The sequence below is a fragment of the Triturus cristatus genome, chromosome 4_2, assembly GCF_964204655.1.
Source record: "Triturus cristatus chromosome 4_2, aTriCri1.1, whole genome shotgun sequence".
Classification (NCBI taxonomy): Eukaryota; Metazoa; Chordata; class Amphibia; order Caudata; family Salamandridae; genus Triturus; species Triturus cristatus.
In genome coordinates this window covers 574,226,906-574,240,291 of record NC_140586.1, presented here as the reverse complement: position 1 = coordinate 574,240,291, position 13,386 = coordinate 574,226,906, and the positions used below count along the sequence as shown (strand labels likewise).

At 42.6% G+C, this 13,386-nt stretch overlaps 1 protein-coding gene across 3 annotated transcripts in view; it reads left to right on the top strand.

The window, feature by feature from the left end:
- NTNG1 (netrin G1) overlaps window positions 1-13,386 on the top strand; it is an 800,162-nt gene that overhangs the window by 269,865 nt on the left and 516,911 nt on the right. The gene's annotated exons all lie outside the window — the stretch shown is intronic.

The following is a 13,386-nucleotide window of genomic DNA, read 5'->3' as shown; positions in this document are numbered from 1 at the left end:
TAGAAATTGACATATTTGTTTTGAGAGAACGATTGGCTCGGATAAACTGATGATACAAATAGTAAGAGAATAAGCCTTGAGGAAGCCCTGCCGGGCGAAACGCATGTCGGCTGCTGTTTGTATTTGGAATGAAAAAGTGATAACGGAACTCCCTACCTGGATATGGATTATTGTGTGTGGAATATCTGTGTTATATAGCTCATATAAGATTGGACTAAATGATTTTGAATCTTTTTGCTGTACAAGATTGAACTGTTCAAGGAATTTTTATAGTGACTTTTCTCTGGTGTGCTTTGGTGCTTGTGAGTGTTCATTGGATTTGGACTACTACTGTAGATCTAAAAGTGTAATACTCAAGGTGGGTGAGTATTTGGCACCACGTTAGCACCCAATACGAAATGGAATGAGACAAATATATTGTAATATTTACTATTCATGTGCATATTCTGATGTGCAGATCGAGATAGCATATCCACCTGTTTTTCTTTATACCCATCTTCATACATCTGCATTCTGATGGACTTGCTTGGGCAGAATGGAAGGGAGGAGGGATAACACTTCACTTGAGTAAGTTGTGTCCTGGTCCCACACAAAGGACTGATTACCCTCCACAGATAGCCTAGCAGACAGTACTTGGTTGAAAGGAATCATTGTGCACTTCAGAGGGCTGCTTTGAAGTCACTCCCACATCAAAGGCACTTTTGGGTATAAGCATTGGGTCTCTGACCCGTAAAATCAGACACTACTGGAGTTATAACTGAAGCTCTGCCAGAAAAACTGCTGTGTTGCTTAAAGGCCTCAACTGGATTGCAGATCTGGAAGGCCTGCTTTTCAGTTGTTGCCCTGCTGCCTGCTGCACTCTGCCTCTGCTGAAGGAGAGCTGGACTCTGCCTTCACTCCAAGTGATTTTTAAGGGCTTGTTGGGTTGTCTTCTGTTGCTTGAGACTCAGGTATATCAAAGTCTCTACCCCTGCTCCTCTGCCTGACTCATTGGAAGTGACCAAGAAACTTTCACAATGGATTTCGATGCATCTCCTGTCTGCGTGTACCAGAACCAGCGCATCAAGCTGGTTGCTGGAGTAAAATTAGCGCATCGCCTCAGAACTAGCTCTTTGCCTCCAGAGATCGACGCATATGACAGCGTATTGCCACTGCTGCAGCTTGGTGAGATCGACACATCCCCACCACTGCATGGCAGAATCCGATGCATCGATCGACACCTCTCAACTCCAGCACCTGTCTTGAGAACTGATGCATCGCCTTCACTGCATAGAGAAGATTGACTCATCATGCGCCAGAGGGACTCGACATCGATGCATTTCAGTACTTGCAACCAGGAAAGGTACTTTGTTCACCAGGGCCTGCGTGGGTCCTGAGGCTGGCCTGCTCTTCCATGATGTTGGCCAGAACTTTGACTTTGTACCAATTCAGCGCAACCTAAAGTAACCTTTTTAGCACTACATGCTTCTAAGTGTTTTCCTGCATTTTTTTTTTTTAATTCAGTATCTCAACTTCTATACATTGGATTTTTGTCATTTTGGTCTTATTTTGTTTATAAAATAATAATCTATTGTTATAAACCTGTGTGGAGTCTTTTTGTGGTGTATTTATTGTGTTACTCTGTGTGTGTGTCTGTGTGTGTTGCACAAATACTTTACACATTGCCTCTTTAGATAAGCCTAACTGCTCTGTGCCAAGCTACCAGACGGTGAGCACAAGTTATCTTTTAGTGTGTATCTAGCTTACCCTGACTAGAGTGGTGGTTCCTGCCTGGCCCGGGCGCAAACCTCAGCCCACCAGGAAACCCACTTCTAACACATTCGCTCTCGCTAGTGTTACATGTGCCCAGGGCCTGTAAACTGATTGTGCCACCCAACTAAGTAGCACTTTAAACATGCTTATGGCTGCCATTGCTGCCTGTGTGTGCAGTTTTAAACTGCCTTTTCCAACTTTTGCCAGGCTCAACCCTTCCTTTTTAATACATGTCACCTCTAAGGTAGGCTCTGGGCAGCCCTGAGGGCAGGGTGTAGTTTATTTAAAAAGTTAGATATGTACTTTTGAGGTTTACACTTCCTGGTAGTGAAAGAATTCTTATATTTGTATTTCACTACTGCAAAGCCTATCTCGCCTATAGGATAACATTGGAGCTACCTTATTAACTTTTATAAGTGTAATCTCCAAACTGAAACAGGTAACCATGTTCATGTTTGGTGTCTTTGGAATAGTAATGATAAAGCCTAACTTGTGGTGATGTCAGATTTTAAATTACAATTTAGAAAATTACACTTTTAGAAAGTTGACATTTTACTGCCTTAGCTCTTTGGTACCTGCAGCCTGTCTCTGAGTCACATGACTAGGTAGGGTGACAGTTGGGCTTTCTGTATTACTCCTAGACAGTCATACACAATAGGGCGCTTAGGTGTACCTGGATAGGCCATCATTGGCAGGATGGGAAAGAGGAGCTGGACCCAGCCCCACGTAACCTGTGTTCAATATGATTTTTTTTTAAAAAGGAGCAGTTGCCAATAACAGCAAAGGACAAGGCTGTCCCCTGGCTGTTATTGGGATTGCCACGAGGCACAATGGAACTTTGCTAAGAGTACCGTTTTGAATGCAAAACGTAATCATTCACCTTAAAACCTGAATTTAGCGGGCCTGATTTGAAATTGGATTTCAAGAATAAATGAAAAACAGCAACTGCTGCTTTTAAAAAAATCATATTGTACTATACAAAAGATGTTTTACACTGTCAAGATTCCACTCAAAGGCCATGGCCTACTAGAAATAATGTCCCCCAGTTCGATGTCCTTATGAGATCCCCTAAATAAATTGGGGTTTGAAATACATCAACAACCTTTGAACCACCAGAGAGAGTTTGTGTTACTAATTTTAACCCGGATTCAAGGGAACCTCTTTCGGACACTTTGATGGACTTTGTCATAAGGTCCCTTTGCAAAGCCTAGTAAAATAGAGTTTTTTATCAATACCTCTGTTGTTTCACATTACCATAAGTGAGCCTACACTAATTGTCCGGTGTGATGGGGCTCTTTGGTTTTGAAAAAACATGTGAACTGGGACATGCTCTTATATGTATGTCTTTTATGTAGGTTTGACAATTCTTTTTTCTTGTATACACAGTTATTTGATCAATTTTGTTTTAGTGCAAGGAAATGCATTCGAAGATATATGACATTTTCTCTGTACTGCTTTTATGTCAATGATAGTCATCTTCCTACAGATTGTTTGAATTTTGCATTTGAACTCATAGCAAATAAGAATAAAAGAAATTCTTACAAATTAGTGTCAGTACTTCCGCTTTCTTGGAGTCCTTTCAATAAATAGCGGCCTAGCCATGCTTACAAAAAATAGGCCCAATCCCACCCTTGTTGTTCACTTTTTAAAAGTGCCATTTTCAGGCCTGCAATTTAGGAACCGACTTTATTAAAAGATGTATTTTTTAAATGCGCACCCAGAGACACCAAACTCCAATTTTTGTTATCAGTTCCAAATTGGAAGATATACATGTAGGGTGTTACTAGGCAGGCTCAATGCTAACCTATGGGAGAGATAGGCCTTGCAGTAGTGAAACAACGAATTTAGCAGTTTGTCACTACCAGGACATGTAAAACATAAACCACATGTCATACCTTTCAAATACATTGGACCGTGCCCTTGGGGATACCTAGGGCCTACCTTAGGGGTGCCATTAATGTAATTAAATGGAAGGTTTAGGCCTGGCAGGTGGGGGTACTTGCCAGGTCGACATGGTAGTTAAAAACTGGACATACAGGCTCTGTGGTGGCAGGCCTGAGACATGTTTGAAGGGCTACTCATGTGGGTAGCACAATCAGTGCTGCAGGCCCACCAGTACCATTTGATCTACAGGCCCTGGGCACACACAGTTCACTGTACTAGGGACATATTAGTAAATCAAATAGGCCACTTGTGGCGATACCAAATACTATTAAATTTTAGATATAGGGCACTTGCATTTTAGCAATGGTTACCAGGGGTAAACTGCCCAGATTCCTAACACCAGCAAAAATGAAGTTCAGCAAACATCAAAAACAGAAGGTCAGAGGCAAAAAGACAGGGGAAACCATGCCAAAAGATACCAGGTCTAGAACATAGAGAGAGTGGCTTTCAGGCAGCCCTCTTCAAACACAGACCTGTACAAATGTCATTCATATTTTACTTCTGCCCTAGACACCATTCAGCATGAGGCCGTCTTGCACTGTACATGATCACATGTTCACAACATTTTTATGGGATCATTTTTTACCTATTTTTGCTTTTTGTCTTTGGGGAGCAGATTTGCAAAGTGTTCATGCAACACAGCAACAGAGGTTGCTGCACCTCGTTGTGTGGCAGGGAGAAAACGGAACAGCATCAAATCTACCAATATATGGCGCTGTTTCTCTCGTCCACTGCTTGGGCACACTTTAGGCTGGCTTGTGCCAGCACACTTATCCTTGCAACATAGACTAAGGATGTGTGCCTGTTGTCAAGCATAGGTTTTATGCAGAAGGACACCCTCCCACTAGAAAACTAAGTGCTTAGACACAGGTTAACACTTTTCCAACTTTCAATGTGTGCTGTGCAGTGCAGAACACATGCAAAGTTAGAAAAGTCCTGAGAAAAGAAAACTTTTCTCAAACTGTACCCTTGTCTGCAGAGGGCGGGATAACTTTTGGTGCAAAGTCCTTTTGTACCTTTTTTGACGATAGGGCTTTGCATTTGTTGGTTGTTGCATGATAACACTCACGTGCCACTGATGGAACGCCCCCTTGATGCACAAGCAGCAAGATCAGAATAGCACAATGCACTATATTGCATTATGTTAGGGCTACCTTCGATGGAAAATAAATGCCAAAACAACACTTTGTGCCAGTTTGAACTGCAAACCTGGCGCAAAATCTTAGTAACCCCGCCTTTTGATATCTATTACATATGCTTCCAGACAATATATGAAGAAAACACGCGGCTTGCTTCCCAAGGCCAGACCTACTGACTTTATCAATGCTGCTTATATCAAGTAAAAACAGGTGGGAAAAAAAATGCTTGATCCACAAAGATGTAAAAATCCAAAATAGAGGTACTCTCAGGAATCAATGAAGAATGCAAGCACCCGCCCAATACCTACGCAGAGTGGAAGAATTCCGTACTGCACGATAGGCCCCCTTTCATCCATAATATAATATCTCAGTTTATGGTGTCTCAAGAAGACATATCATTTTACAGTCGGACCCTATGACGTCGTGCCATAGACGTCACTATCGCTGTAAGAGGCAAGCCTCTGGTTGCCGTCACTTTGAGCGTCCCCAGTCACTGGGCCGTGACGCTCTCTGACATCGCGGCTCAAACACAGCAGGAAGGGCGGCCCAGGCTAAGCTTTCATTGCTCTGAGAGGAAAGGGATTCTTACACCGAGTACTAGCCGCTGGTCACGTGGGCGCCAAGGCTGTTAGTCTTTCATTCGGAAGGCTTAAAAATCAGTCACGTTTTAAAAAGAATTATGATTTTTCAAGGGCTCTGAAGCGCAATGAACCACTGACATTATTATGCGAGTGCAGCGAAGTCTGCCTGTCTGCTTCAAAAGCCACAGTTTCTAAATGAACACCAGAGTACAATCATCTCTGAGTATTGAATCAATTATTTGAGTGCGTGGTCTTGTTTGTCACGCCTCTTTTAATTTTGAAGAGACGTTATTGGAAAGGGTACCTTCCTCGGACCATGTCTTTGAATGTCACCTACCTCGGAAGCATCTTTTGTCGTGGGTGCTGTAAATTCAGGCTGGTTCGAGGCGCTCTATTGTGACAGCTATAGGCAGTCTTTGGACGGTCAGGAAGGGGCAATTCTAAAAACCCGATTCCTTGCTTACTTTTTGAGCTATGGTGCTGCATTAACTCCCGTCAATGCAATGCTTGTTGCATCGCTGATACGGATGGGGCTAATATGTGAAAGACCAGTTTCATTCCATTTTCTGAGTGGGGAAGAGAAGCTCCCTAGCTTATGAAATAAATAAATAGATAACTTAATAAAAAGGCAGCCTTCATGTTACCTTATTCACAAATGGGCCTAATTCTTAAGATGTCACTTTTGACAATAACTTGAGCTGTAAGGGAATTTCCAATGTTGCCACCTTTGCATTTTTTAAATTGCCAGCTTTGCTGGGTGTGAATCTAAATAGGCCTCAATATAGGGCCCAGCTGGCTGTCGCTCTGGACGTACTTGTTTCCTCGCCAAGTCAATTTGTGACATGCTGCATATCCAACCAGTTAGGCTGGAAATTCGTATGAGTAGGGAATGTATAGTGCATGACTACATTCCCAGCGCGCCTGAGATGATATCAATTGGGTCCCAGCATTCTGCGCTGCCACTCAAGATTAAGGGCCGCCGGGAGTTGTTGTCATGAAAATCTGAAGTCAAATCATAGCAGCCTGACATCTCTCCTATCATAGGTAGTGTTACATTTAAATACGATCCAGATGTCTGTGCGCGTGTGAAGGAAATGTATTTCTCAACAGGTGATTAGGATCAACAGAAATACAGGTTACAACAGCTCAGCCTACCACTTCCTAGGCGTATCTCCTCCCCCTACGATCAACTGTCCATCATAGAAGCCTCCAACTCTAACCACATACACAGTCTACATCCAATATGCCATCCATTCCACAACACTGCTCCGCACAAGGGGTCATAGCATTGCATCACACCACTCAGTGACTCACTGACCACTGGCCGGACCTCAAGCCCTAGGGAACCCCTGCCAGTGAAGGTTAACTTCTCTTTGGCAAAGCCTGGCAAAGTGGGGTAATGCTGGGAAAAACTGGAAAACTTCAGCCGCCTTCATGAAGGGCCGAGTTTAAATTTCACACAATACGAGTCTGCTGTTGGATTATCAATTAAAGGAAAGGCTAGCATGAGTGTCCCTCCTCATGACATGAGTAACTTTCCAAGGAGGTACGAGAATTCTGAGCTTCAGGTTCGGCCATGGCGTGTTTTCGTACTTTGGTTGTGTTTGATAGGTGTTAGTCTCCTTTATTCTTTCATAATGACATGTTAAGGAGTGATTGTGGATCATTTCTGTATACTGCACATGGACTGATTCCTTCTGGATGCATGTTTCTCCTAAGCGGCGGCTGATGAAGAGTACCTCAGCATAGGGAGTTGACTTTTGCCCCTTGCATCCATTGATCTTGTATATGTCACCATTGTCAATGGTTTGGGTTCCACTTTGGCTACAGAGTTTGCTCAGGGTCTATGGTCTTCAACTGGTGAGATCTAAGAGATGTGCAGACAGAAGTGTAGGGCTTTTCTGTAAATGTGAAGGGGATGTTTGTGCAAATCTGGATAGACAACCAGTTGAGCAAATAATGTATGAATAGAAAGGTGGCACCAAAATCCTGGCTCTGTTGACACAGTGTGTGCTGCCCTGAATAGAGATCGATCTGCATTTAATCCAGGGCTCATGTCTGCTAGACACACCCAGGGAATGTTTCCGCAGATGCTCCTAGGAAACTGTTCCTGCCTCAATGAACTTCTGTCTTCATCTCGAGGAGTTAATTGAGATGTTTTGGTGGCTTTTTGTTGACCTTGGCAGGTCATGGTTCCTTTGCTCAGCTCTTTAGTGGTCCAATCAGACTGGTCAGTTCCTCTCTCTTCCTTCACACTTTGGTCTCCCTCTCATTTGTGACGGTTGTGCCAGGCACACTGGTGGCTGAATGCCTAGGGGTTCTTCACTTGTAGATATCCAGAAGCCCTTCTAATCTTGAGGAGACATTACTGGAAAGCCTACCTTTCTCCGATCAGACCTTTGAATGTCACCTAGCATGCTTTGTCGTGGATGCTGTACATTTAGGCTGGTTCGAGGCACTCTAATGTTACAGCTATATGCATGCAAGACATGTGCTGATTTTAGACAATAAAATGTAAAATAATTAGTAATGCCTGCAGGAAATGTGCAAGCATTAATGATTATTCTAAGTTTGATTTTTTTTTTACCTTGGAAAAGTCCCATACTGTTCTCAAATGCATTGCAATGATTACTATGCTTAGATTATACTCCCTTTTGGTGCTTTTGGGTTAAAAAAAACATCAACATCTCTCTGGTTTTGAAGTTGAAATAAAAACCTTTTTAAAGTAAAATTGCGAGAAAACAACTCATCTATTTTTAATGTCAACTAGCAGCTAGGATGAAGTACTACCAGTCTGCAGGAAAACAAATTGCTCAGGATGTAAACATAATAAAAATAGGTAGGCAATCTAATAATTATAATATACATGAGACTTTGCTCGTGTAATAAGAACTTTGTACACCCCTAATTCTAAACACCGAGGAACCATTTTCTCATTGTGTTAGGTGCACTTTCTTCTCCTCTGTCTTATGTATTCTGAATTAGATGTGAGCTTGGTGTGGCACCTTCATCTCTGTAAGCCATCCATGCATTCAAGGAACCTTCTAGTGGCTTAGTTTTTGTGACTGGGCAGACTTCTTCATTTGTGAAAGGGTATAAGCTTGCCCATCCTTGGGTGCCTTCTTGGGGCCTTTGTCCTCTTCTCATGGTGAGCGTATTCTGGCTTCTCTTAGGATGTTAATGCTGAGGGGGGGGGGTATCTGGCCACCATTACTTCATCTATCCATATGGTGGGACTGAGGGCCATTCTCTGCAGCAAATACTGCCTTAAATGCCTTTACGTAGGTTCTAATTTTTGTCACTTTCTGGCGTTCAGACAAAAGTTTATATCCTTTTTCCACTGATCTCAGGATATTGTACTTCCTGCTATGGTTCCGGATGTTTCTATTCCATTTGGGGCAGGCTTTCATCCCCTTGAAATGGGGGGCGCAGTATGAGTTGATCTACTGAGGCTTGCCACAAGTCTCCTTTCATCATGGTCATTTGGGATATGATCCTTCTGCCTCCACCACCAGTGGATGGATTTAGCTAGCCATTTCATTGAGGACGGTAGTGCTCCTCCTCCTATCGGTGTATACGTTTGTTCTACTCACATGGTGGCTGCCTCTGGATTGAATGTAAAGATGATTCCATGTTAGATACTTGCATGATAGCTACATGGACCTCTCTGAATTCTTTGGTTTCTCAATACAGACTGGATGCATCTGAGGCATCCTTTGGGGATGCTGTGCTCATTGTGGCCTCCTTGTCGACTGTGGTCATTCTCTGATTTTGAGTTATGGTGTTAATGGTGTTTTTGATTTATTCAATACATTTAGGGCCATATGTAGGTAGCCTAACATTTACCGCTTCATAAATACCGAATTTTACCGATTCGGTATTTATGAATCGGTAAATGATATGTAGGTAATCTATCGGTAATATTTACCGATTCGGAATGGGTCGGTAATTTAGAATCGGTATTTACCGATTCGGTAATGATGCATACCTTCCCATTGATTCCTAGGAGGCCCATAGGAATCAATGGGAAGCCAGTTACCATTACCGAATCGGTAAATACCGATTCGGTAATGGGGGGAGCACAATCAAGGGTGGCAGGGTGTCACAGTGACACCCTGTTGCACCCCTGATTCCTGCATGTGTGCACATGTGGCGCACATACATGCCCTAAGGGCATGTATGTCTGCCACATGGCACTGTTAGACCAGCAAAATATTGCTTTGTGCAATGTATTCGGTATTTAGCACCAACATATATTTGGTGCTAAATACCGAATTATTTTCCCTACACATCACTCATTTGAGTGTCACCTACATATCATTTCAGGATTCGATATTTACCGAATCGGTAAAATTACCGATTCGGTAATTTTACCGATTAATCCTGAAATGTGCCCCCTACATAGCAAAAGCCTAAATACCGGTCGGTAACGGGATATTTACCGAAAATCGGCCGTTACCGACCGGTATTAGGCTTCCTACATATGGCCCTTAGTGTCAGGCGTGATTGCATGTCAATGACTCAGGGTGTTTTTTTACAGGACACTCACTATTTGCTGGTTACATACTCATTTCTAGGGAGCATGTGAGGTAAATAGATGAGGGATTAATACATGATTCCCTACTGGCCTTGTTGATCACTCCAAGTCTTACTCTTCTTTTTCACAGTCTTCTACACCTAACACCCTCACTAGTGGGATGTGTACGTGTGCGATGGTTGTGTTCCATAGGAGCTTGCTATCAACATGTTATTAACAGGATGTTTTATTCCATATCATCAGATCTTATAGGCAATACCCCACCTAGGGAAGGAGCAGAAAATACAAAAATGGTTTGCTTGCGTTATGTCTGCCTTTGAGGGGATTAATATCATATTTAAGGACTCCAAAGAAGAAGAATAGGACTGGGATTAATGAGGACGTAATACATACGTAGGCATTACCTACGCTTGTATCCAATCATAAAAGTATGAAACGCCCTGTAGCTTTGAAAGAAAAAAGGCGCCCTATGTGCCAGATTTATTCACAAAGCAGGAAGTGCTGTTTTTACACCAAACTGGTTTACAAATGTTTATGCAATTTACGAAGCCCCCTATATACTAATAGGTCACATTGTAAACTGCACATTTGCACGGGGCTGGCAACACAACTTGCCTAATGAATATTAAGTAGACAGGACACAATTTGCTTCCCCCTGCTAATGACTGTGGATGCAAGCATGGTTGTATGCAAGGGGCAGCAGACCATCACTCTTGCATTTGCTTTCTCTTGCCGGGATTATTCGTTTTCCAAGAAGCTCATTTCATAGTAAAGGGACTGGTGCTGCTATTTGAAAAAACATCCATTAGAGAACACATTGGGGGAGCATGCAGTGGTGTGGTGGAACAAAACACAGCTCTTCGGGCTTCCCAACATAACTCCTAAAGGGGAAGTTGTAATGTTGAGCCAGCTTCATCTTTGCAAATACCTTACCAACCCCTTTAAGGCGTCAGTAACTTTTCAATAGTTTGTGGTCACAACTGCAGATGCAGAAAATTGATACATACCATTGAGAATTGCAAATAGGAGCTGAATCCCCGTCCATGCCCTCTTCCAATAGTGATTTTCAGCGATTTTCAAAAAATCATTTTGTGAATCGTAAAGGCTTCTCTGACTTGCAATACGGGTTTACTACATGGCTCAACATTAACTTGCAGTCAGAAACCCAGTGATTTTGCGAATCGCAGGATTTGTGATCACAAAATGATTTAGTACACCTGCCCCAAAACTATAATTTATGTACTTCAGAATATTTGTTATGTGTAGTTAGCCTAAAGGTTAATACATTATTTAAATTGTAAATATCAATTTAATTTTAAGTCTATGGAAAAAAATTCTTCAGACGAATCAAAGTGTACGAATATGAGCTATTATAGTATTTTGTGATAAACAGAGGTTTTGTTTTTATAGGTGTGATCATATCAGCAGCATTTTTACGCAGACGAGGTGTCACTTTCACATGGTCAGAGCATAACTATGCTGACATAATCAAGTGGAAATGAAATGAGATATATGACCTCTGTTCCCCCGGGGAAATCTTACTCCCAGGCCCCTGCCAGCAAACACTTGCACTGCCCCATAAAACACCTCTCATCAGGTAACTAGAAAGAAGATCCATTAAACCAGAGCACAACCAGCATGGGAGGGCCACATTACCATATCTTCTCTCCCCACATAGAGGACTGCATGTCACACTCACCCGCAGTCTGGTTGCACATTCATCTGGCCTGATGTCTCAATTTGGGAATAATCAATTAAGAGGTAAAGTAACCGCGTGGAATAAATGCAACATGAAAAGATAATGGAGCACATCAAATCACTGTATTCATTTCATATAAAGGTTTATCTTTAGATCCTGTTGACGACAAGGATAACAAACTTGAGGTTGGCACATTTTTATTCACACAAAGCTCATGAATTCCATCAAGTTGTTTGTTACCAAGCCACTAACTGGTCTTCACTTTTAACGATACCTGTTTGTACTCATGTTGTTTTGGCTTTGGCACTAGGGCCACATTGAACGGTGTTTTAGGAGTATGTTTTTTGTGGATCTTTCTAAAGATAACATTTTATTTGTATTCATGATTATGGTGATTTGATGAGATCCATTATCTTTTCATGTTTTATTCATTGCGTGAGGTTACTTAACCATTTAATTGGTTATTCTCTTCTTAAAATGATAGCAACGAGAACCACATTGCCTAAATGTGATTCTATAGCCAAGTTTCCATGGGTTCAAGGGTTGTTCTTGTAGTCTTGTATGTTTTTGTCTCAATTTGGAAGACATTGATTGTCTTAGTAAACCAAACAGGCACCGTATCCATCAGGAACACTTGCTTTGTACACAGGTTGACACACAGGGCCGGACTGGGAACCCAAAGCAACCCTGGCAATTGTGTTGGAACAGCTCCAAGGGGGTGTGGGGTGCGTTTATGCAAGTGTGAAGCACTGCTGCTTTTGTTACTGGGAGCCGATGTTGCAGAAAGGCTCCAAAACCGGCCCCAAGTACCCAGAGCGGCCACCACCGCTGCATAACCTGCCCCCACCCTTCCAGCCTACCGGGAAAACGCCCGAAACCCGCTTCAGCCAGTTCTGCCCTGTTGACATACTGTATCGGATTTGTAAAAGTGCGGGGAAACATTTGGTAAATGGCTCCAGTGCTATTACTCGTACAGTAGGACCCCATTACGAACTTTTATGGGATTCTCAAAGGATGCCTGGCAGTACTGAAGTAAATCTTTGCTGGTCATAGGTTTCCAGCACTGTATAAATATTTTGCATGTAGCCTGGAATACATGCATAGCATGTATAAATCTCAAATTATCACTTAGTGAAAAGTTCTCCACTTGAAAAAGTAGGGCAAATTTCCATTTACACTTATATACTTTTTGTTTCTATACAAGGAAAACATTTTTACCCTCAGAGAAACGCTCTCTTGCAGACCCATTCAGTTTCATGTGTTGCGGTTCCTTCCCTACCAAGGAAATGCAGTCACTTCTGGTTAATTTGTGTGAGGTGGCAGGATGGCGAAGTTCCATCAAATTGTGGCGAATACCCACAACCTTGAAAGTTTGTAGGCCTACCTTCACCAACTCTTACAACGACCCTATGCAGGAACTTCCAAACACGTTCTGTAAGTTTACAAATGCAGAACTTCCAGCATGCCGGCAAAACGTCTGCATTCTCAAATGCACTGTGCCCTTGGAAAAATTCGGCCAAAAGCTATCCTGTGAATCAGTTGAAATGAGGCGAGCAAACGGATTAGTGATTGGGCGATCTGTAGGTTCAGCCGGAGAGTTTGGCCCTGCTTATTCTCATCCAAAGCCGAAGGCGTCTTGGTTGCAGCCATGTCACGCACTGAGCTGTCATCCTAACCGGTGTGAAAAGGCTGTGGCTACGCTGGCTCGCGCCGCGATTCTTAATTTTTTCCAAG